Source organism: Nerophis ophidion, linkage group LG17 (assembly GCF_033978795.1).
Source record: "Nerophis ophidion isolate RoL-2023_Sa linkage group LG17, RoL_Noph_v1.0, whole genome shotgun sequence".
NCBI classification, from domain to species: domain Eukaryota; kingdom Metazoa; phylum Chordata; class Actinopteri; order Syngnathiformes; family Syngnathidae; genus Nerophis; species Nerophis ophidion.
The window spans coordinates 19776024-19800023 of NC_084627.1; the positions used below are offsets into that span (position 1 = coordinate 19776024).

General features: G+C 40.3%; 1 protein-coding gene across 3 annotated transcripts in view; it reads right to left on the reverse strand.

Moving 5' to 3' along the window:
- The window catches only part of LOC133536178 (zinc finger and BTB domain-containing protein 7C), a 66134-nt gene that overhangs the window by 19021 nt on the left and 23113 nt on the right, over positions 1-24000 (reverse strand). Inside the window, exon 2 of one of the 3 annotated variants that reach the window (XM_061876482.1) lies at positions 19507-19578. The exons of 1 other annotated variant lie outside the window; for it this stretch is intronic. The gene's annotated coding sequence lies outside the window, so the exon portion shown is untranslated. Of the gene's footprint in view, positions 1-19506; positions 20168-24000 lie in introns of those variants that run through there. One more of the 3 variants, XM_061876481.1, reaches the window with a different exon arrangement.

Sequence of the window (24000 nt, forward strand, 5' to 3'; positions counted from 1 at the left end):
CCATTTACCATTTTATTTACCATTAAGAAGGGCATCCGCTGATAAAACAAAGTCAAAACCTTTAATGCGATTGACTCTCTGCAGCGTTGCTTGATAGGTCAAAGTGAAAAAAGAAATGACCAAATATGGTCCTTGCCTTAAAAAGATTTCAGTTTGTAAAATGCGTAACGTCTGTATTAGACCATCACGATTCACACAAGAATGCAACGGTGCTTATTTAAATGCCATATCAGCATCTTTGTTGAAGGGGACCCCATCATCTTGATAAGTCCTCTTTTGAAAAGACAAAATGGCACATTAGGGACAGCGGGGGAGAGGGGCTGCCTATATCATAGGCGACGTGTTACGAGAGAACCACAAAAGAGGTCAGATTGTTCTCGAGATTATCACATCCTGCCTGAGGGGGCCCAGTCTGCACATTCTCTTTACTTCTATAAGAACAACTTGATGAGTCCACCTAGATGCTTACTTAAAGGCCTACTGAAATGAGATTTTCTTATCCAAACGGGGATAGCAGGTCTATTCTATGTGTCATACTTGATCATTTCGCGATATTGCCATATTTTTGCTGAAAGGATTTAGTAGAGAACATCCACAATAAAGTTCGCAACTTTCGGTCGCAAACAGAAAAGCCCTGCCTTTACCGGAAGTCGCAGACGATGACGTCACGTGTTGATGGCTTTTCACATCTTCACATTGTTTTTAATGGGAGCCTCCAACAAAAACAGCTATTCGGACCGAGAAAACGACAATTTCCCCATTAATTTGAGCGAGGATGAAAGATTTGTGTTTGAGGATATTGATAGCCACAGACTAGAAAAAATAAATAAAAAAAAGTAAAAAAATATATATATATGTGATTGCATTGGGACGGATTCAGATGTTTTTAGACACATTTACCAGGATAATTCTGGGAAATCCCTTTTCTTTCTATTGTGTTGCTAGTGTTTTAGTGAGTTTAACAGTACCTGATAGTCGGAAGTGTGTGTCCACGGGTGTCTTGACGCCAATGTCTCAGGGAAGTCGAAGCCAGCTTTATGGACGGGGCAAGCTCCGCTGATCTCTGGTAAGAAGCGACTTTTTACCACAATTTTATCACCGAAACCTGCTGGTTGACATTCGGTCGGGATCCATGTTCGCTTGATCGCTGTGATCCATAGTAAAGCTTCACCTCCGGGAATTTCAAACAAGGAATCACCGTGTGTTTATGTGGCTAAAGGCTAAAGCTTCCCAACTCCATCTTTCTACTTTGACTTCTCCATTATTAATTGAACAAATTGCAAAAGATTCAGCAACACAGATGTCCAGAATACTGTGTAATTATGCCGTTAAAGCAGACGACTTTTAGCTGTGTGTGTGTGCAGCGCTCATATTTGCTAACAGCCCTTGACGTCACGCGTACACGTCATCATTACGCGACGTTTTCAAGAAAAAACTCCCGGGAAATTTCAAATTGCAATTTAGTAAACTAAAAAGGCCGTATTGGCATGTGTTGCAATGTTAATATTTCATCAGTGATATATAAACTATCAGACTGTGTGGTGGGTAGTAGTGGGTTTCAGTAGGCCTTTAACTTCTTTTTACACTTCAAGTACAGAATGTTACAATTCAACTCAAACGTCGCGTGCACCGTTATTAATGATTTCATGATGACGACAGTTTGACCCTGGAACGGATCATTTCTATTTTACTATATCTAATGGAAAAAGTGTACAACTGAACACAACATTGGTTGACTCGCATGCTGGAGCACATTCTTTTCAACTTTTAGAGGTTAGCAGCATGAAAATAACCCCTGCAGCCCCACAAATAACAGCCGTTTGTGTGGTTAATTCTCTTGTTGCTAGGAAACAGTTGCTATGATGATGCCATTAATAGCATTAGGATACCTGTGTAAACACCTCGTGGGAAAAAGTTGAACAAAAGTCCAAAGATAAGATAATAGTTTTATGACGTCCTATCTCCTGGGACAGGAGGCCAACTCTGAACTCTTACTTCTTTATACTATTTTTTATTATAATTCCAAACTAGAATACAACCACTGGACCTGTCTCAGCTAATATATAAAGACAATAAATGATGCTAATTAACCATACTTACCAATCTAATCATAAAAATGTGAAAAAAGTGTACACAATTAATACTATTTTTTCTTCTTGAAACGATTTTTGCGGGTCAAATTGTTCAAATTGAAATATTTTTGAATGGTAATATATTTTTTTACGCAATATCACATGCTGTTAGAAATAAAAATGACAAAATACTAAAAACGCATAAAAAAGGCTTTCAAGCACATGTCATAGCAACAAGTGGTGCTATCAACAGGTTGTTTGAGCCAATCAGAAGCCTGAAGACATCAGAATCAGATTTGCTAATTTTTGAACCCGTTCTCAAAAAATGGCAATAAAAACTATTCTGATTCTACAAACCCCGTTTCCATATGAGTTGTGAAATAGTGTTAGATGTAAATATAAACAGAATACAATGATTTGCAAATCATTTTCAACCCATATTCAGTTGAATGCACTACAAAGACAAAATATTTGATGTTCAAAATCATAAACTTTATTTTTTTTTGCAAATAATAATTAACTTAGAATTTCATGGATGCAACACGTGCCAAAGTAGTTGGGAAAGGGCATGTTCACCACTGTGTTACATCAACTTTTCTTTTAACAACACTCAATAAACGTTTGGGAACTGAGGAAACTAATTGTTGAAGCTTTGAATGTGGCATTCTTTCCCATTCTTGTTTTATGTAGAGCTTCAGTTGTTCAACAGTCCGCTGTCGTATTTTACGCTTCATAATGCGCCACACATTTTCGATGGGAGACATGTCTGGACTGCAAGCGGGCCAGGAAAGTGCCCGCACTCTTTTTTTATGAAGCCACGCTGTTGTAATACGTGCTGAATGTGGCTTGGCATTGTCTTGCTGAAATAAGCAGGGGCGTCCATGAAAAAGACGGCGCTTAGATGGCAGCATATGTTGTTCCAAAACCTGTATGTACCTTTCAGCATTAATGGTGCCTTCACAGATGTGTAAGTTACCCATGCCTTGGGCACTAATGCACCCCCATACCATCACAGATGCTGGCTTTTGAACTTTGCGTCGATAACGGTCTGGATGGTTTGCTTCCCCTTTGGTCCGGATGACACAATGTCGAATATTTCCAAAAACTATTTAAAATGTGGACTCGTCAGACCACAGAACACTTTTCCACTTTGCATCAGTCCATCTTAGATGATCTCGAACCCAGAGAAGACGGCGGCGTTTCTGGATGTTGTTGATATATGGCTTTTGCTTTGCATAGTAGAGCTTTAAGTTGCACTTACAGATGTAGCGACAAACTGTATTTAATGACAGTGGTTTTCTGAAGTGTTCCTGAGCCCATGTGGTGATATCCTTTAGAGATTGATGTCGGTTTTTGATACAGTGCCGTCTGAGGGATCAAATGTCACGGTCATTCAATGTTGGTTTCTGGCCATGCCGCGTACGTGGAGTGATTTTTCCAGTTTCTCTGAACCTTTTGATGATATTATGGACCGTAGATGTTGAAATCCTTATTTTTTTGCAATTGCACTTTGAGAAACATTGTTCTTAAACTGTTTTGACTCTTTGCTCACACAGTTGTGGACAAAGGGGTGTACCTCGCCCCATCCTTTCTTGTGAAAGACTAAGCATTTTTTTGGAAGCTGTTTTTATACCCAATCATGGCACCCACCTGTTCCCAGTTAGCCCGCACACCTGTGGGATGTTCCAAAAAGACCATTCCTCAACTTTATCAGTATTTATTGCCACCTTTCCCAATTCTTTGTCACGTGTTGCTGGCATCAAATTCTAAAGTTAATGATTATTTGCAAAAAAAAAAAAATGTTTATCAGTTTGAACATCAAATATGTCGTCTTTGTAGTGCATTCAACTGAATATGGGTTGAAAATTATTTGCAAATCATTGTATTCTGTTTATATTTACATCTAACACAATTTCCCAACTCATATGGAAACTGGGTTTGTAATTCTGAGTCACTGAGTACTTCTAAAACAGGCAGTAACAAAACCAACTCTTCTTGCCGGAAAATGTTGAGTGAATTGGCTTGTGAGACAGCCACTTCTGATGCATTCTTAGCTGCATCACCCTATTTTTCATTTTTGTATTGTTTTGTGATTATTCACAAAACATTATCGCATCAATCTTATATAGACGTAGATTAATCGCGCAATTTATTTTGACCGCACATGCTTTACTTTACTTGTGGATGGTTACCTGTCAGTGATCAGGTCAAAGAGATTTTGACTTGCATTTAAGTTAAAAGTTAAAGTTAGAGTACCAATGACACTCGGTGTGCCGAAATTATTCTCTGCATTTGACCCATCACCCTTGAGCACCCCCTGGGAGGTGAGCGGAGCAGTGAGCAGCAGCTGTGGCCGCGCCCGGCAATAAAAACTTTTGGTGATTTAACCCCCAATTCCAACCCTTGATGCTGAGTGTCAAGCAGGGATGTAATGGGTTTCATCTTTATTGTCTTTGAACTCACGACCTACCGATTTCAATTTGGATAAAACTGTTGGAAAACTGATACGAAGAAGTTTTAAGTGACGTGCAAGTAGGACGTTTGAAAAACGGTCCTGTATGACATTCTGACAATAAAATTGTCATGTATTTTGGTCACGTTCTGTTTGGTTTTCGACTCATTGTGCACTCTTGTTTGTTTTGTCACCATGACAACTCATTAGTTTCACCTGTTATGTGTTCACGACTCACGCACCTGATTTGTTTGAACTCATTCAACTGCCAATCACTGCACCACTATTTAAGCCTGTAGTTGCCAGGCAGTCAGCCTGGCGACATCACCCTCTACACACTCCTGACACTTCTGATTGCTCACTTCTTGCCGTAGTTTCATGCTTTTCACGTCACAGTAAGTGTAGTTTTGTTTCATGTCCTTAGTCTGTTTATGTGTTAGTTTTTTTTCCTGCGTTAAGTTTGTTCCCCGCCTTGTGCGCCCTTGGTTTTGTTGTAGTACTTTTGAGTGCTAAAATTAAAATATGTCATTACCTTCACGTCGTGTCCGGTCCAGTCACTTTGCACCACGGGAAAACAAACCTCACCAAAGTCCACGTTATGACAAAAATTGCATTTTTGTCAAAATATTGGGGTCGTTTTAAAGGTAGTATAGATTATGCACGTTTTTAATTTACTGGGATTAATCAAAATGCCAAACTGATTAATCTGATTTAAAAAATGTAATCGTTTGACAGCACTAATATTTTTACAATGTAAGGCAGAGACAAGAAATTTGCAAATAGGCAGGGGAGCAAATGTCAAATGATAAGTCTTTATACAAACAATAAGAGATGTATCTTAGAAAAAAGGAAAATATTTGTTAAAAAAAGAAAAAAATATTTTTTCTGGGGATAAATTTACTTTGTTTTTTATTTTTAAGGCTAATTATTTTAACGCTCTTTCTCATCCTGTTGTCAATGTTGTTGTCAACGCATTAGAGCTTCAACGATTGGTCGAATAAATCGATTCATTTTAATCGGAAAATAAGCCTAAATTTATGTAATTTTCCTTTGATTCATCGTTTATTGAGGGAAGCTAATGTAAAAAAAAAATGGATCCCATAGAGTCCACAGAGCTTTAAATGTGTGGAAATACAGTAGTTTCTGCACGTGAGCTGCAATTGATCACGTGTGAGCGGTGGTGTGTGGGCGCCGTGATCTGTGCGGCCGTGCTATTTGTTTATTTTTTTTGCACAAAATTGCAAACTTTCAATATCGATGATGTGCATTTATTAGAAAATTTAAGTTATGCCAAGCAGAAAAATATTTAGTTCAACTATTTTCCCTAAAATAGGCTATAAAGTGTGTTTTGTCCGATTACTTGATTATTCGAAGAAAAAAAAATCGATAGATTACTCACACAATCGACAGCTGCAGCCCTATTACACATTAAATTAACTTTCCCTTAACATTTGTTGTCAAGATCATTTAGCCAATCAGAAGCGTGACGAAAGTTATTCCGAACAATGGGTATGTGCATTGAAAGTGAATTGATTGATTGATTGATTGATTGATAGTTTTATTAGTAGATTGCACAGTTCAGTACATATTCCGTACAATTGACCACTAAATGGTAACACCCGAATAAGTTTTTCAACTTGTTTAAGTCGGGGTCCACGTTAATCAATTCATGGTAAAGCCGTGAAAAAACACGGAAAAAATTAGAGATGTCCGATAATGGCTTTTTTGCCGATATCCGATATTGTCCAACTCTTAATTACGATTCCGATATCAGCCGATACCGATATATACAGTCGTGGAATTAACACATTATTATGCCAAATTTTGCTGTGATGCCCCGCTGGATGCATTAAACAATGTAACAAGGTTTTCCAAAATAAATCAACTCAAGTTATGGGAAAAAAAAATGCCAACATGGCACTGCCATATTTATTATTGATGTCACAAAGTGCATTATTTTTTTTTAACATGCCTCAAAACAGCAGCTTGGAATTTGGGATATGCTCTCCCTGAGAGAGAATGAGGAGGTTGAGGTGGGCGGGGTGTGTGTATATTGTAGCGTCCCGGAATAGTTAGTGCTGCAAAGGGTTCTGGGTATTTGTTCTGTTGTGTTACGGTGCGGATGTTCTCCCGAAATGTGTTTGTCATTCTTGTTTGGTGTGGGTTCACAGTGTGGCGCATATTTGTAACAGTGTTAAAGTTGTTTATACGGCCACCCTCAGTGTGACCTGTATGGCTGTTGACCAAGTATGCGTTGCGTTCACTTGTGTGTGTGAAAAGCCATAGTAGATATTATGTGATTGGGCCGGCACGCAAAGACAGTGCCTTTAAGGTTTATTGGCCACATGTCCGTGTACCACTCCGTAAAGTGACGTTTTAAAAAGTCAGAAATGTTAGTTTTTGAAACTGATAATACCCGATATTACATTTTAAACCATTTATCGGCATCTCGACATCTGTAGAAAACAATACAATGACAAAATAAAAATGAAGGGGAAAAAAAGCATTTTTTTGCTGAGCTAAAACACAGCAGCAAATGAAATGATTGCCCCCCTAAGAGGAGACAACAAAGCTGTTTTTGTCACAGCACCATGAAGCGAAAGCGTGGGTACAAGGTGAGAGAATCCGCGCTGGCAGAGAGCGATTAGTCGGGCCTGTAAAGTTCCCTAACAGGTTGCACAAACAGAAGAAGAGGGGCCCCTCCCTGAGAGGCCCTGCCAAGGCAAACAAAAAAAAATGAAAGAAAGTCAGAGTGGGAGGACTGTCATTTTGTTTGCCCGAGGTCCATCCTAAAACAAGGCCCGCCACCCCCTTCCTCCTGGAATGACACGTTCTGCCTCCTCTCCCGCTGCTCGCTATAGCTCTGGCTCGCAGTGGCCAGCCCCTAATTACAACGTGGAGAGGATCTAAGGAGGATGTGCCACATAGACATAGGGCGGACGGGGCCTGGGGGTTGGAGGGCACGGCTTCCTCACCGCAAGCGACATCTCTGCAGCCAGACGTCCTTGTTAACCCCTTACACGCCCCCAGCCACCAGGGCGGCGACGGCGCCCTCGGAGCTGATAAATAATCTTACCGCTTCCAATTTGTCTCGCGCGGCTTTGACAGCACGTACTTACAAATTTACTGGCGACGGTGCATGTTTGTGCGGCTCCGGTCTAATAATAACTGCACTGTCGGCTTTGAAAACATTGGCGTAGACAAGCCACGCCCACTGGACGTACAGAAAAATACCAAACAAACTACTGTGAAGTGAAGTGTATTTATATAGCAATTTTCTCTAGTGACTCAAATTGGCCCTAGTGTGTGAATGTGAGTGTGAATGTTGTCTGTCTATCTGTGTTGGCCCTGCGATGAGGTGGCGACTTGTCCAGGGTGTACCCCGCCTTCCGCCCGATTGTAGCTGAGATAGGCGCCAGCGCCCCCCGCCACCCCGAACAGGAATAAGCGGCAAAAATGGACTCAAAGCGCTTTTATATAGTTGGGGGGTCAGCAACCCGCGGCTCTATGCGGCTCTTTAGCGCCGCCCTAGTGGCTCTGTGGAGCTTTTTCAAAAATGTATGAAAAATGGAAAAAAATGAAGGCAAAAAAAAAAATGTTTTGTTTTAATATGGTTTCTGCAGAAGGACAAACATGACACAAACCTCCCTGATTGTTATAAAACACACCATTTACATTAAACATGCTTCACTGATTCGAGTATTTGGCGAGCACCGCTTTGTCCTACTAATTTTGGCGGTCCGTGAACGGACCGTGGTTTGTTTACATCAGGGGTCGGCAACCCAAAATGTTGAAAGAGCCGTTTTGGACCAAAGATACAAAAACACATTTTTTCAGGAGCCGAATAAAATTAAAAGCCATATTACATCCAGATAGTGTGTCATGAGATATAAAGAGAATTAAGAGGACTTAAAGGAAACTAAATGAGCTCAAATATGAGGCATATATAAAACAAACGAGGCATGATTATGTAATATGTACATATAGCTAGCCTAAATAGCATGTTGGCATCGATTAGCTTGCAGTCATGCAGGGACCAAATATGTCTGATTATCACTCCACACAAGACAGTAACATCAACAAAACTCACTTTTGTGCAGTCACGCACAACGTTAAAAGTTTGGTGGACAAAATGAGACCGAAAAAGAAGTGGCATAAAACACGTCCTAGAAAGTCGGAGAAAATTGTACATGTAAACAAACCACGGTGCGTTCACGGACCGCCAAAATTAGTAGGACAAAACGGTGCTCGATAAGTACTCGAATTAGTGAAGCATGTTTGATGTTAACAGTGTGCTTTACAACAATTTGAAGGTTTATGTCATGTTTGTCCTTCTACAGAAACCATATTAAAACAAAAAATGTATTTATTTTTCCTGAATTTTTTTCCATTTTTCATACATTTTTGAAAAAGCTCCAGAGAGCCACTAGGGCGGCGCTAAAGAGGCGCGTGCGGCTCTAGAGACGCGGGTTGCCGACCCCCGGTTTACATGTACAACTTACTCTGACTTTCTAGGACGTGTTTGATGCCACTTCTTTTTCGGTCTCATTTTGTCCACCAAACTTTTAACGTTGTGCGTGAATGCACAAATGTGAGTTTTGTTGATGTTATTGACTTGTGTGGAGTGCTAATCAGACATATTCGGTCCCTGCATGACTGCAAGCTAATCGATGCTAACATGCTATTTAGGCTAGCTATATGTACACATTGCATCCTTATGCCTAATTTGTAGCTATATTGGAGCTCATTTAGTTTCCTTTAAGTCCTCTTAATTCAATTTATATCTCATGACACACTATCTGTATGTAATATGGCTTATAATTTTTTGCGGCTCCAGACATATTTGTTCTTGTATTTTTGGTCCAATACGGCCCTGATATAGTGAAACCCAATATCTAAGTTAGACTTAAAGCAGAGTGGGTGGCACTAGGAGCTGGTGGGTAAAGTGTCTTGCCCAAGGACACAACGGCAGTGACTAGGATGGCGGAAGCGGGGATCGAACCTGGAACCCTCAAGTTGCTGGTACGGCCACTCTACCAACCGAGCTATACTGTCCCCAAACTAGCACTACTAGTGTTAGAATATATTGGGAATTTAGCAGTTGCTTGCATCATTACAAATCATCATCATTTTGAAACAGATACCGATCATTTCCGATATTACATTTTAAAGCATTTATCGGCCGATATTATCAGCAGTCCGATATTATCGGACATCCCTAATTTTAAGATTTCATTATTACACAAATTAAAAAAATTTTAATCACATGAACACACACAAAAGTACCGAAAATTGGGACAGTTGAGTACGGACATCTATTCCCAGGTACCAGTGAACAGTACACATCCCTATTTGTCAGAGATGTTTTGTAATGTTATTCTGTGATATTTGCACCTAACTAAATGCTCGTACATCAGCTGAGGAATATAGTCAATTACAAAATGAGGAGCAAACTGTCATTGTCATGAAGCAATATGAAGACCATGAACTTGTACAACATGTATTGTACAGAATATCAGAAGCATTTATTCAGGTAGAAATAGCTCAGATTACAGCTGGGATAGGCTTCAGCCCCCCGTGACCCCAAAAGGGACACGCGGTAGAAAAATGAATGGATGAATATTACCAAACATCTTTGACAATGATCATAACAATCCACATTTGATGTTATGTGTAAAACTGGTATCTAAACATGGAAGTGCAGCTCCTCCTCTGAATGCAAGTGCTCCTAAAGCAGGAATATAAATGATGTATTGCTACACAATACAAAATCTGGCAAGACACCAACACACAGTAAGCTTTTTTTTTTTTTTAAATAGTCATTAAATCATGTTTGTCCTTTTTGTCTTGAGCTGTTTAAAAAAACATATTGTTTAAAGCAAATTAATTGTCTGTTCATGGTGTTAAAACTTGAAATTATCCGTCCAGGGTACACTTATTCCATCCATCCATCCTTTTCTACCGCTTGTCCCTTTCAGGATCGCGGGGTGGTGCTGGAGCCCATCTCAGCTGCATTCGGCCAGAAGGAGGGATACACCTTGGACAAGTCGCCACCTCATCGCAGGTCCGCTCTATGTATGAGTTCTATATTATTGATATTTCCGATAAAATGTCTTAGGCTGTTGATATATGTTGTTCGTTGTCGACCCTGGTGCTTTCTTTCCTACTAGTTTTCCTGTTAACATCAGTTTTTCTAAGCTGTGTTTACTAACGATACGTCCGAGGAATTTCAGCTGCCCATTTCGAATCCTTGCAATGATCTTGTTTTTGCCCTTGCCAATACCTCATCATTACTTTTCTTTTCAGTCCATGATATGCAGAGTATTTTTCTGATGAACCACATTTTAGTCTATTTTTTTCAGTTGTCGATTGTTTTTTTTGTTTTTTTTTTAATCATTGAAAATAACTTTTAAAAAGTCCTTAGTAGTAGTCATTTTATTTCAAACCCAGGGCGATTCACCTCAGCAGTACGGTTGAACAGGGGGTGCATGTGCCTCACAATACGAAGGTCCTGAGTTCAATCCCGGGCTCGGGATCTTTCTGTATGAAGTTTGCATGTTCTCCCCGTGACTGCGTGGGTTCCCACCTCCAAAAACATGCACCTGGGGATAGGTTGATTGGCAACACTAAATTGGCCCTAGTGTGTGAATGTGAGTGTGAATGTTGTCTGTCTATCTGTGTTGGCCCTGCGAAGAAGTGGCGACTTGTCCGGGGTGTACACCGCCTTCCGCCTGAATGCAGCTGAGATAGGCTCGAGCTCCCCCGCCACCCCAAAAGGGACAAGCGGTAGAAAATGGATGGATGGATAGGGATCCATGTCACAGAAAAAGAAACCATACAACAAAAAAACCCAAATCAAAGAATTACAAGCAGAAGTAAAATAAAATAAATAAAAAAGACTCCATAATTGGACACAAATGCAATTGTTTTGCCTAAAAGTGTTAAGATCCGCCGCTCAAATCTTACATTTTCTGGTTTTGAGTAATTTGTGTTTATCCTCTTGATTCATGGACTCTTCCGAGTCTTAGTTTGTGCACTTCCTGATTTGTTTTTGTCACCATGGCAACTTGATTTGTTCACCTGCCTTTGTTTGCACACCTGGTGTTGATTAGTGACTCTATATTAACCGACCTGTTTCATTCACTCGTCCTGGTCTCCTCAAGTCTGATACACTCTAGGAGCAATTCCTGGCGGCACAAAACACTCTGCCGGCGAATTCTGAGCACAAGTCGCCCCTTGAACAATCCGAAGGGGAGGAGTCTACCCTCCTCCAGGCCTCCCTCCGCCCACCCTGTGAGGCAGTCTCTGACCACAGGGAGCGTGCCTGGAATTCACGCCTTGAGGGAGGGGCTAGGGCTGGTGGCTGTGCTACGGAGGTAGCACAGCTGCTTCCCGCGAAACCCCAGCCTCCTGTGCCTCCGCCTCTACCAGTAGTCCGGCTGGTTCCTCCTAGGCCTCCTCCACCGGTGTTTAGCCCAAGTCACAGTTCCAGTTCGAGTCCTGGTCTTGGTTATAGTCCTTCTTTATTTTTGTCGTAGTCGTAGCTTTACTCCCTGTTCAAGTCCTTGTTCGAGTCCGGTTCCGAGCCGTAGTCCTAGTCTTCGTCGTAGTCCCTGTCCAAGTTCTAGTCCAACTCGTAGTCTGAGTCGTAGTCCGAGTCTTAGTTCTTGCCCAAGCCCTAGTTCGACTGCTAGTCCTAGTTCTTGCCCAAGTCCTAGGCGGACTCCTAGTCACGTTCCCCGTAGTAGTCCCAGTTCTGTTCGTAGAGATAGTCCTAGTTCTTGTCTTAGTCCCAGTCCTCGTCGCAGTCCCTGTCGTAGTCCTATTCGTAGTGGCCGTTCAAGTCCTGTTTTTAAGCTGGTTCACAAACCAGCCCCTGACCCCGGTCTGGATTCCACTCCAGCATCAAACTGTTGGCTGGATTCCTCTCCAGCATCTGCCTCAAGGCTGGATTCCTCTCCAGCATCTTCCCCAAGGCTGGATTCCTCTCCAGCATCTGACCTATGGCTGGATTCCTCTCCAGCACCTGACCTCTGGCTGGATCAGTCCAGCGCTCTCTTCAACGACGACGACTCTGCCTTATCCCTCCATGACGACGACCGCACCTGCTCCAAGGCTGGAGCCCATGCCGGCATCAGCTCCTTCTCCTCTGCCGGCATCCACATCTGCATCAGTGCCTGCTTTGGCTGCAGCCCCCGCACCTTCGTCTGCTGCCGCCGAGCCTGCTCCAGCGCATGCTCCTCCACGTCGGCCACGGGTGTGGCCGTACCCTGGGTGTTCTCCTCAGCGGGCACATCCACCTTCACGTCGGGCACGGGTGTGGCCGTACCCTGGGCGTCCTCCTCAGCGGGCGCATCTACCTCCTGTCCGGCCATGGTTGTGGCCCTACCCCGGGTGTCCTCCTCGCAGGACACGCCCTTGTCCTGGTCAGCCACAAATGTGGCCTTGGCGGTTCCGCCCGCCTAGACTCTTGTTGCAGCGGCATTCCACCCACCGCCGCCATCTGCTGTGGATTTGGGGACACAGGACTTTTCGACTCTCCACCAGTTCCTCCCTCCGCCCTCCCGTCACTTTTGGACTGTCTTGTTGTGGGGGGGGCTCTCTGCACATTTGTTTTTGGGACATCTGGGATCTGTCCCTTAAGGGGGGGTTATGTTAAGATCCGCCGCTCAAATTTTACATATTCTGGTTTTGAGTAATTTGTGTTTATCTTCTTGATTCATGGACTCTTCCAAGTCTTAGTTTGTGCACTTCCTGATTTGTTTTTGTCACTATGGCAAATTGATTTGTTCACCTGCCTTTGTTTTGCACACCTGGTGTTGATTAGTGACTCTATATTAACCGACCTGTTTCATTCACTCGTCCTGGTCTCGTCAAGTCTGATACACTCTTTTTGATGTCTTCGTGGACTCCTGACTTTGGTAATAATCCGTTTTGATACTTGCTAGCTTCCACGCCTAGCCTCTTTGTGTTCTCAAGTGTTTGCTCGCTAATGCTTTCGCGCTTAGCCACCTTCTGTTTCCCTAGCTCACACGCTAGTAGATGTTTGTTTGCCTTTTTCCTTAGCACCAGTGTTTTGTTATTAGTCTGTTTGAAGTTAAATACATCTGTTTTCTTACCTGTACGCTGTGTCATTGCCCGACTGCATCTTGGAAGAAGCATCCCTTGTGCACGATGCCACGAAGACGTAACAAAAAGAGCATTTTTTCAAACATCTTACTTAAAAGTACTACATTAGTTTGCTAACAGTTTCATCAAAAGTCCAGTCAGGGTGTATTTTTGAATGAAATTTGACAGCGATCACGCCAGTTGGAGTTTCCTTACTCATTTTTGCACTACTTCGCCTTTTTAACCAGCCGCAGTAGGCAAAAAGGAGCATGTATGTGATTAATCTACGTATGTACATAGTTTTTATGATTAATCCCAAGAGTTGAATTTAAATTTTTGACGGACCTAATTCTAACGTTAAAACCTATCGATGAAGTGAAATGAGTTTTATCGGACTTTTGTTGCGAGGCATACTTGATGGACATCACAGCGAGAGCTGACAGGAACAGGAAATAAAACAAGTTCATATTGAATACAGATATTAAAGAGTAAAGTTAAAGTACCACTGATAGTCACACACACACTAGCTGTGTTGAAATTACCCTCTGCATTTGACCCATCCCCATGTTCACCCCCTAGTAGGTGAGGGGAGAAATGAGCATTTATGGTGATTTAACCCCCAATTCCAACACTTGATGCTGAGTGCCAAGCAGGGAGGTAATGGGTCCCATTTTTTCAGTCTTTGGTATGACTCAGCCGGGGTTTGAACTCACAACCTTCCAGTTTCAGGGCGGACACTCTAACCACAGTGCCACTGAGCAGGTTTTTACAATATATTTTACAATATATTACAATGTATGTAGAATTGTAGATCAACATTTAGGTTCTTTCATTTGTGGGACGTAATCAAACCTCACCGAATACAAAAACAAAGAAAAAAAAAATCTGAAAACTTGGGGAAGATGGCTCCACTTTCAGAGGAGAGGCAGGGCCGGAAGGAAGTGGAACACATAAAACCGTAAACTTTTCAAGCAGTTTTTTGAGTTGGCGAACATCGGGTGTTGTTGTCATATGATGTTTAACCGAACAAGGACATTCGAATTGTCGATTGTCTGCTCCGGCTTGATTGTGCAGCATTCAGATGCATCTGGAACTTTTAAGCAGAGTTTGGACTAATGTAGTGGTCCCCAAACTACGACACAAGGACCAAATACTGCCCGACAGCGTCCAAAAACAGTCCAGAGTAAAAAAAATTATAAAAATAATTTTTTATTCTGGAATTTTTTTTCTTTGTTTTTTATTATTCTTTCTTTAATCTCTTCTATCTAGCCCATTCATTAATCAATTTTGTACCGCTTGTTACACTCGGGGCCTCTTAGCCACTCAGGCAAATCATCCATCCATCTATCCATTTTCTACCGCTTGTCCATTTCGGGGTCGCTCTCTGAAAATACATTTTCCCATCGATAACACGACATCATCGCGCTCGCCCGACACTGCGTCACGAGTGTGATGACGTAGCTTTATCGCGGCAAGTGCGCGCTCTTTCAGTAAATTAGTGCACGAGAGGGAAAAAAAGTCAAAATCGTTGGGGAAACGTGAAATAGATTCCGAGTGTGGTTTTTAATTTGATTATTTTTTATGTATGTATATATGTATATGTATATATATATATATATTTTTTTTTTTTTATATATATACCGTATTTCCTTGAATTGCCTCAGGGCATACAGTATGCGCCTGCCTTGAATTACTGTCTGGTCAAACTTGCTTCCCAAAATAATTAGCGCATGCTTAGTATTACCGCCTGGTCAAACTCGTGACATAACGAGTGACAATTCCCCCGTCATCATTTTCAAAATGGAGGAGGCTGATTTCAATACTGGTAATTTGAAATTGCATAAAGGGAAGAAGATTAAGAGCTAATCAGTAGGATTTAAGGTGCAAGCTTACATCACACTCAAATTTGTACTGCATACCTTTGGTAAGTGCCGGAGTGAGAATAAGTTTTAAAGTAATTAGCACATGCTTACTTTTACCGCATGCCTTTGATAGGCGCAGGAGTGGAAAGAGGTTTTAAATTAATTATCCCCCCGGCGGCAAACCAATGTGGCCCCCGGGTCAAAAAGTTTGGGGACAACTGGACTAGAGTTTATAAAAATCTTGTGTCTTTATGTCTTTAAAAAAAAAATTCTGCATTGCCGCCACCTACAGGACTTATGTAGCAACAATGTATGAGCAAAATAAGGATGCGTTGAGGTACTGTGTCACATTTACGGGATGTGGTGGGGCACTGTCTCACTTGCCCCAATTCAAAATGTCTTATGAGAATAATCAACTGTTCAGACCTTTAAGTCAACACCTGTCAGCTCCTTCAGCACCATCCTCTCCTCCACATAGTCCTCATCACCAGGTCGTAAGTGGTACCCAGCCTACAGTCCACAAATCAGCCAACCAAGGACTAAACTAAAATGCCCTGTCAGACCAGTGCTGGAAATCATTACCGGGCCAACAACATTGTCACACACACATCCTGCTTTTTTGCCTCTTACTGAAAGACATTTAATATTATTTTAGCTCGTCAATGTAATTTATCCTGGAGCCACCTAGTTTGGAGGAAAACTTATTTTTTAAATTTCATTTAATTTTTTTATTTTTTATTTTTTACAAATTGCAACCAGTCGCACGATGTTGTGTTTAAAGTTTAGTTTTTGTGAGTTTAAGTTGAATGTAAAGCAGGTCATTCATCACACACAGACTTTTACCTAACTTAATTAATATCCTACGCCAGAGGTGCCAAACGTACGGCCCAGGGGCCGGATCAGGCCCACGAACAGGTTCTATCTGGCCCAAGGGATGAGTTAGCTAAGTAAAAAAATGAACTTGAAATTTTTGAAAGAAAGAATCAGCTGTTTTTAATGTGTTCACTGGATGTCACTATAGCAATTCTTTGTATCATTGTAGATGATGTACAAAATAAACCACATGAGGTTAGTACATTAGTCAAGAAAAATGATCAAACTACATAAATAACATCCTTTAATTTGATTTTACTATACTTTTTTTAATGTTTTTTTGATAGATTGAAAATTAACACCAATGAGTTGACTGGTGAACATTATCACGTCATTTATTCAGAAAAAAAATCACAACATATCAAGATAGAATACTATTAACCACAAAATGAAGTTTAAAAAACAACAACAACATTATGATTTATAGATTTTCAGAATGTGCGTGTACTATTTTTACACTAGATTAGATTAGATAGTACTTTATTTATTCCTTCAGGAGAGTTCCTTCAGGAAAATTAATTTTTTTCAGCACAATCCCATTCAAGATCAGACAAACATTACAGGGCAGTGATCCTGTTCTGTCTCCCTGTAATGTTTGTCTGATCTTGAATGGGATTGTGCTGAAAATTTTAATTTTCCTGAAGGAATAAATAAAGTACTATATAATCTAATCCAAACTAAGAAAACAGTCTGAAGTTGTCTTTATTTTTAAATTATTGTGCTGTAATTTTACTGGTTGAACCCACTTAGGCGTAGATTTTTCTCCCTCCCCCATCTAAAATGAGTTTGACACCCCTGTCCTACGCCCTTGTTTAGTGATTAATTTGCACGTAGTATGTTTGAGTATGCAAGTAAACATAGGATTTTTTTGGTTTGTGTTCATACTAAATAGGGCTGCGAATCTTTGGGTGTCCCACGATTCGATTCAATATCAATTCTTGGGGATTCTCGATTCAAAAACGATATTTTTCTGATTCCAAAACGATTCTGCATTCATTCAATACATAGGATTTCAGCAGGATCTACCCCAGTCTGCTGACATGCTAGCAAAATAGTAGATTTAAAAAAAAAAAACTTTTATAATTGTAAAGGACAATGTTTTATTAACTGATTGCAATAATGTACATTTGTTTTAACTATTAAACAAACCAAAAATATGACTTATTTTATCTTTGTGAAAACATTGGACACAGTGTGTTGTCAAGCTTATGAGATGCCATGCAAGTGTAAGCCACTGTGACACTATTGTTCTTTTTTTTTTTTTATAAATGTCTAAGGATAATGTCAATGAGGGATTTTCAATCACTGAAATGCTGAAATTATAACTAATATTGATACTGTTGTTGCTGATATTCCCTTTTTGTTTCACTACTTACTCTGTTTATTGCAGTTCTAAGTGTTGCTGGGTCAGGTTCGGTTTTTGAATTGGATTGCATTGTTATGGTTTTGCTGTGTATTGGTTTGTTGGATTGATAAAAAAAAAAATTAAATTTTTAAGAAAAAAAATGAGAATGGATTCTGAATCGCACAACGTGAGAATCGCGATTCGTATTCAAATCGATTTTTTCCCACACTCCTAGGACTAATCCTATGTTTTTCTTTTATTTTCTTTAAAATCTATTTCTAAAACGTATGTCAAATTAAAATATGTCTTCATTATTCTATTTTTTTTAACCATTTTTACTGATTTCTACCCGTCTTCATCCGTCTGATTACATGTATAAAAAAACACCTTTAGGACTAAAATCATTAAATTAAAAAATGTATGCTAATTATATTATTTAAAATAACAGTGTTGGACTCCGATTCTGCGTTTTCTTTAGGTTGGGTGCAATTTAAAAGAATAAAATACTGTTTGCGGGCAGAAATGCTGAACAAGTCTGTTTTTATATATTTACAGGGAAATACTGTACATACGTATAGGGCAGGGGTCACCAACCTTTTTGAAGCCAAGAGCTACTTCTTGGGTACTGATTAATGCGAAGGGCTACCAGTTTGATACACACTTAAATAAATTGCCAGAAATAGCCAATTTGCTCAATTTACCTTTAACTCTGTGTTATTAATAATTAATGATATTTATCTTTGTGGAAACACTGATCATCTTAATGATTTCTCCCAATAAATAATATAGAAACAGATAAATATTTTTCTAAACATATTTCGACTCTTTAAAATTCAAAATTCAACCGAAAAAAAGAAGAGAAAAACTAGCTGATTCAAATCTTTTTGAAAAAATAAAGAAAAATAATTTATGGAACGTCATTAGTAATTTTTCCTGATTAAGGTTAATTTTAGAATTTTGATGACATGTTTTAAATTGGTTAAAATCTGCACTTTGTTAGAATATAAAACAAATTGGACCAAGCTATATTTCTAACAAAGACAAATAATGTTTTTGAATTTTAATCATAATAAGTTTCAAGAAATATTTGACAAATATTCTTCGTCGAAAAAACAGAAACTAAAATGAATTAAATTAAAATGTATTCATTATTTTTTACAATACAAAAAATTACTTGAATAAATTGTCAGGAAAGAAGAGGAAGGAATTTAAAAGTGTGTTTAAAAATCCTAAAATTATTTTTAAGGTTGTATTTTTTCTCTAAAATTGTCTTTCTGAAAGTTATAAGAAGCAAAGTAAAAAAAAATATATAATAATTTAAACAAGTGAAGACCAAGTCTTTAGAATATTTTCTTGGATTTTCAAATCCTATTTGAGTTTTATCTCTCTTAGAATTAAAAATGTCGAGCAAAGCGAGACCAGCTTGCTAGTAAATAAATTAAATTTAAAAAATAGAGGCAGCTCACTGGTAAGTGCTGCTATTTGAGCTATGTTTAGAACAGGCCAGCGGGCTACTCATCTGGTCCTTACGGGCTGCCTGGTGCCCGCGGGCACCGCCTTGGTGACCCCTGCTGTAGGGTGTCTTGATAATTCAAAAGGGTTTGGGGATTAGGAAAAACACTTGATAAGAAAATGAAATACAAGTCCAAAACTTGTTTGCCCCCCGTCGAGGCGCCATGCAAAGCTTCATGTGAATAAAAGACACACCAAGTGACGCACGTGCCTCTGTATCCCGAGCTCCATAAAGAAAACCAAATCCAAACACATACACAAGTCTCATGTTCCGTCACCTACCTCAGTTGTTGGTGTAAAGTCCACACTAGTGAAAGGTTCTGGTTGTCCTCGCTTGACCTCTCAGCATGACCCCTGTCAATCGATTTGTATGCCAATCAATCAAACTCCCATTCATAAAAATGTACAAAAAAAAGAGCCGGTGAGGGAAATCCAAAGCAGGCGAGGAGCGCAGGTTGTTGGGTCTGTGTAAGTGTGTGTGTGTTGAGAGTCAGTGTGTGTGAAGGCGAGCACGGGAGTCAGGTTGTGTGTGCTGAACGGAGCGCGGGAGGAAAAGGAAGGGAGGGCTGAACAGTAGAGCACTGCGCTGTGGAGATGTCGCACCGCTAGTTTTTATAGCAGGGTGGGTAGCTGCGAGATAATAATACCCCGTCCTCCTCCACAACACAAGTCAAAGTGCAGCGTGTAATAAGCCCCATGGCGCAGACACCCTCTGATTTAGGTCAGACAAAATGAATTTTTAGTCGTGTTCGAGGGGACCGAGGGGCAAAGGAACTCCGAGGGGTTGTTTGGGGAGACCGAGGGAGGCGGGAGAGAAAATGTGGAAAACTATTTTGTCTTTTTTTACTGGGATGTCTGACAGCACGGCAGAGGAAAGGCAACTTGCAATTTTGGAGCTACTTTGTTGCACTTTAAACGGGGACTACACTCTTTTGGGGTGGGGGAATTCCGCCCATCATACGCAATCTTTGTGAGACAAAAACACGTTTTTCTTCATTTCATGCACTTAAGTGCAGTGGTTCTCAAATGGGGGTACTTGAAGGTATGCCAAGGGGTACGTGAGATTTTTTTAAAATATTCTAAAAATAGCAACAATTCAAAAATCCTTTATAAATATATTTATTGAATAATACTTCAACAAAATATGAATGTAAGTTCATAAACTGTGAAAAGAAATGCAACAATGCAATATTCAGTGTTGAGAGCTAGATTTTTTGTGGACATGTTCCATAAATATTGATGTTAAAGATCTCTTTTTTTGTGAAGAAATGTTTAGAATTAAGTTTATGAATCCAGACGGATCTCTAATACAATCCCCAAAGAGGGCACTTTAAGTTGATCAATTCTATGTGTAGAAATCTTTATTTATAATTGAATCACTTGTTTATTTTTCAACATGTTTTTAGTTATTTTTACATCTTTTTTTCCAAATAGTTCAAGAAAGACCACTACAAATGAGCAATATTTTGCACTGTTATACAATTTAATAAATCAGAAACTGATGACATAGTGCTGTATTTTACTTTTTATCTCTTTTTTTTCAACCAAAAATGCTTTGCTCTGATTAGGGGGTACTTGAATTAAAAAAATGTTCACAGGGGGTACATCACTGAAAAAAGGTTGAGAACCACTACTTTAGTGAATAAATGCGAGCAAAAGTCGGCTTACAATAGAGACCATGGCAGTCGCTCTAATCTGCCTATAAAGCGCCTAAAAAAACATCCAAGGTTTTTATAGACATGATGTAAGTATATATATATATATATATATATATATATATATATATATATATATATATATATATATATATATATATTAGTGTCATTCAAATTTCAACTTAACAGTACAGCATACTTGCCAATCCTCCCGAATTTTCCGGGAGACTCCTGGGACAACCATCCATCCATTTTCTTCTGCTTATCCGAGGTCGGGTTGCGGGGGCAGCAGCCTAAGCAGAGAAACCCAGACTTCCCTCTCCCCAGCCACTTTGTCCAGCTCCTCCCGGGGGATCCCGAGGCATTCCCAGGCCAGCCGGGAGACATAGTCTTCCCAACGTGTCCTGGGTCTTCCCCGTGGCCTCCTGCCGGTTGGACGTGCCCTAAACACCTCCCTAGGGAGGCGTTCGGGTGGCATCCTGAGCAGATGATGCCCAAACCACCTCATCTGGCTCCTCTAGATGTGGAGGAGCAGCGGCTTTACTTTGAGCTCCCCCCGGATGGCAGAGCTTCTCACCCTATCTCTAAGGGAGAGCCCCGCCACCCCACTGAGTAAACTTATTCCGGCCGCTTGTACCCGTGATCTTGTCCTTTTGGTCATAACCCCAAGCTCATAACCATAGGTGAGGGTGGGAACGTAGATCAACCGGTAAATTGAGAGCTTTGCCTTCCGGCTCAGCTCCTTCTTCACCACTACGGGACAACCATTCTCCCGACTTTCTCCCGATTTCCAGCCGGACCTAAGTGAGGACAGTCTGTCGTCACGTCCGTTTTTCCTCGTTATAAACAGCGTGCCGGGCCAGTCACGTTATATCATCTACGGCTTTTGGAGCTCAGTGCACAACTGCACACACAACAAGAAGGAGACTATTATATATGTCTCCGTTATCCATAGGTTTATCTATAACCCATAAAGTAGGCAGGCACAGAGCTATTTCTCAGCGTGTGTTTATTCCGACCGGCACGTTAATACACTGACACACAACATCTGAATTCCCACGGCAAGTAGTAATGTCCAAAAAAGATAATAGGGACGAAGCAGAAGAACAAAGAAGAGACAGTCATGGCGGCGACGAGTAAGAAGAAGAAGTAGGCTTGCAAGTTCTAAAATGATTTGAAACAAGAATTTCAGTTCATCCAGGACAGCTCGAAGGGGAAGGGGTATGCAAGGGAGAGATGGGAGATTCCAGACTCTGGTGCAATTGATGTAGGCCCTTTTGTGCGTGCCAAACCGCAATGCATCATCAGAGAGGGTGTTCAGCATGGTTAGAAAGATAGTGACAGAGAATAGAACGAGAATGGACAATTCAACCCTAAACTCACTCTTTTCCTGCAAATTAAATTTCCATACCTGTGCTCCTTCAAAGGCTGTGCTACTGCCTGCAAAACATTGCACTTCAAATACAACAATGAGTAGCGGAGTGTTATGTTTGTATATCTGTAAATAAATGAACACTGAAATTCAAGTATTTATTTTATTTATATTTATATACATATATAAGAAATACTTGAATTTCAGTGAATTCTAGATATGCGCCCCGCCCACCCCGACTCCGCCCACCTCAAACACCCTACCCCCCCCAATCTCCCGAATTCGGAGGTCTCAAGGTTGTAGTATGCAGTACAGATAAGAACAAAATGTTGCTGCATTAGCTCGTTGTAGTGCAGGATAAAAGAGAAATAATCAGGTGCAGATATAAATAAATAGATTACTGTACAGATAAATATGTTGCACTTTTGCATATGCATCCAGGTTTATGGATGTATGTTATATGGTCTTTATATTCCAGTGAGTTAATCTGTTTTTGAGGGGGAATTGAGGGGATTCTTATGATGCGTTCAAGAGTTTTATGGCCTGAGGGATGGAGCTGTTACAGAACCTGGAGGTTCTGCTATGAAGGCTGTGGAACCTCTTTCTAGAGTCCAGCAGTGAAAACAGTCCTTGGTGGGGGTGGGAGGAGTCTCTACAGATTTTTGAGCCCTGGTCAGGCAGCGGCTTTTTGCGATTTCCCGGATAGGAGTCCTGATAATCTTTTCCGCCGTTCTCTCCACTCTCTGCAGAGACTTCCTGTCTGAGGCTGGCTCCAATCCTGGAGCCTGTAATGTTTTGACGGTCACATTTATAATAACATGCAATATTTACGTATTTTGCTCTTTTTAATAAAAAAAAAACGCATCACAACATCCACTTTTTCCTTCAACAAGGTCACTGGTTACTACTCACTGCAGACTTCATGAGAGCCAACAAACATAATAAAATATCACTTACGGTACAATGTCTGCTCTCACTCGGATTCCGACTGTTAGAATTTTGATATATTCCCGTTGAGATGAAGAATGACCCATTATCCTCGCAAAGAAAATAATGTGGGTGGAACAAAGCATCTTTTCAGGTCTTTTTTTTTTTGCCATACATCCATAAACCTGGATGTGTATACAAAAGTGCAATATATTTATCTGTACAGTAATCTATTTATTATATCTGCACCTTAATGCTCTTTTATACTGCACTACAACGAGCTAATACAATGAAATGTTGTTTTTATCCGTACTGTGAGGTTCAAATTTGAATGACAATAAAAGTAAGTCTAAGCCTCTATTCTAGTCTAAGTCTAAGTTGGCTGTGAAAGTTGACCAAGTTTACACTTTCTGTCCACGTCTTTTTACTATTAAAGTGAGAATTGTCATTTATAATCTACATTTACCTTTTACGAGTTTCTGGGCGATAAAGCAGTTTAGCTGCCGATTATGTCAACCTCCCTGATCATCGCGTCGCTGTGACGTTTAGCGTGAAGGTAAGAATGTTGATTTATTTTTATACTAATGAACAAACTAAGAACCAAAATACTTGCACAAAGGCACTAACAAAGAAAAAACATCTGAACTAGCATTTGAGCTAGAAAGAACAAAAGACGCTAGCATGTGAGCTAGGAAAACAAACAAACAAAATTGCATGGAAGCTAAACGAGTACAAAAGTGTTTTTACCACAATGCGGGAAAGCGACATCACCTGTTGCATGGGAAGCAAACTACACAGCAAGACAGAAAGACAAACAAAGGT